This window comes from Petaurus breviceps, unplaced genomic scaffold (assembly GCF_028583685.1).
Source record: "Petaurus breviceps papuanus isolate PSGF00001 unplaced genomic scaffold, PetGlider_PUasm1.0 208, whole genome shotgun sequence".
NCBI classification, from domain to species: domain Eukaryota; kingdom Metazoa; phylum Chordata; class Mammalia; order Diprotodontia; family Petauridae; genus Petaurus; species Petaurus breviceps.
Genome location: NW_027185852.1, coordinates 22,321,245 through 22,323,254, shown reverse-complemented (window position 1 = coordinate 22,323,254; position 2,010 = coordinate 22,321,245). Strand labels below are relative to the sequence as shown.

General features: G+C 47.6%; 1 long non-coding RNA gene across 1 annotated transcript; it reads right to left on the bottom strand.

The window, feature by feature from the left end:
- Positions 1-364: 364 nt before the first annotated feature.
- On the bottom strand, positions 365-2,004 carry LOC138165185 (uncharacterized). The gene is made up of 2 exons (XR_011169296.1): positions 1,712-2,004; positions 365-933 (listed from the first exon to the last, which is right to left on the bottom strand). It is a non-coding gene; the product is annotated as an uncharacterized lncRNA (long non-coding RNA).
- Positions 2,005-2,010: the final 6 nt, after the last annotated feature.

Genomic DNA, 2,010 nt, shown 5'->3' with positions numbered 1-2,010 from the left:
CTGGGTCCAGTGGCCAAAGGGATGTATTGAATGAAGGCAAAGATGACTCTGACGGTCCACGCTGGCCCTTGGCTGTTCAATTTTTTAATTTTTCCTATGATTATCATCTCAATGCCCTTCTATTTCACACTTTGCCACTGGGGACTATGTGAATCCATGAATTTGATAGTTAAATCAAGGTGTGATTGATTCACAATGTCACTAATTCCTCAACTCCTGCTCCCAGGGTTAGGCTAAGTCCCCCAGAGGGTGGCTGACTATTTTCCCTTCAATGTTAGGGACAATTCTGGGGGCCAGGGTTTTTAGTACAGTTGCTCTCAAGCCCCCATGGGTGTGCTCCACAAGAGTTATAAGCCAAGCTTAATTAGGTTTTAGAAAGGATATTTTATTAAGCAGGTATAGCAAGAATAGTTGTTACAGAAACTGCCCCTCCCCAACTAAGAATGTACTTTCCCTCTGCATACACAAAATCCTTGGGGAGAGTGGGTTCAAACTTAGAGAGCTCATTTGACCAAAGTGTAAACTCAAAGTTCTTGGAAATTCTTTTTTCTCTTTGTAGAGTTCTTATGTAGCTCCCTTCTGGGAACGCTGCTGGGCTCTGAGGCTTGGTGATCTCATGAAACCCTTTCCTCAATACGTTCAGTTTGTCCTGGCTGTGCATCTCTGCTCCGAATGCAGATGCTGACATCAGCCACTGTCATTCCAGGTCCATTGCTATCATCTCTTAGGAAAAGTCCAGAGCTTTTGAGGTTCTCAAGGACATCAACTAGTCAAGGGGAAGGAAAAGGAAACTCCATCCTCTCTCCTTCAAAGCAGTTTCTTTTCAGGAGTCCTTGACACTGGATTCAACCACCACTCAACTGACCTGCTGCTGGAATCTGAGATGGCTTGCAGTTAAGAGGTAGGGCCAGATGATTCAAAGTCCCTTTGAGCCTTCAAAAAAAAATTAATGATTCATAGCTAGTTTATTTTTGAATGATTGTTTCTCTGGACTTCCTATGGTTCTATTAATTGGGGAGAGGAGGGTGACAATAGTCATAGGTTTCAAACTGAAAAGACTTTGGTTAGACACCTTCTAATCCAACCCCTCACCTTTTTCAGATGAGGTACTAAGGTTTAGAAAGGTTTAGCTATTTACTTAGGATCACACAGTTGCAAGTAGCAGAACTAGGACTGGCATGTCAGTTCCTCTGATTTAAAATCCAAGCCTCTTTCCAACATACTAGGATACCTTTTGGTAATAAATATTCATTAAGCACCTACTATGTGCCAGGGTTGGGGACACAAAGAAAGGGGAAATACAGTTCCAGATCTCAAGCTTCCTCCTTTTATAGGTAGCAGAGCAAAGTGGTGATTTTGGCTTCAGAGGATTTAGGTTTGAATCCCCTACCCTTGTGCCCCTGCCAGTCACTTAAGCCCTCTGGACCTCGGTTGTCTAAGGTGGAAGTTGGTAACACTTTCAGTTTCTGAGAAGGTGTCCAAGTGGACACAGTGCTGGGTCTGCAGTCAGCAAGACTCGTCTTCCTAAGATCAAAAATTCGGCCTCTGACACTTCCCGTGTGACCCTGGGCAAGTCACTTTCTACCGTTTGCCTCAGTTTCCTCATCTGTAAAATGAGCCTGAAAAGGAAATGACCAACCACTCCAGTGTCTCTGCCAAGAAAACCCCCCAATGGGGGCGGGGTTCCAGTGAGTTTTCATAAGCTGCTCACCTATCCCCGGACGGTGCACTCCAGGAACCCAGCCCTGGCACAGTTGGGTGCCCGCTGCTGGCCCTCCCCCAGCAGGCACGGTAGGAGAAGACCCAGAAAGGAAGTCTGGGCCTGCGCCCGCGGCGTAACCAGGGGAGCCGCCCATCCATTAGACTGTGAGCCCCCTGCGGGCAGGGACTTCTCCGTCTGGATCCCCAGCCAGCAGCACGGAACCGCGGCACCGGGAGAGCACCTTTAGTCACTCATCCGATGCCCCCTTTCCTTAGGCCCCGTCTCCTCCCCTCCTCTCCCCTCCCCAA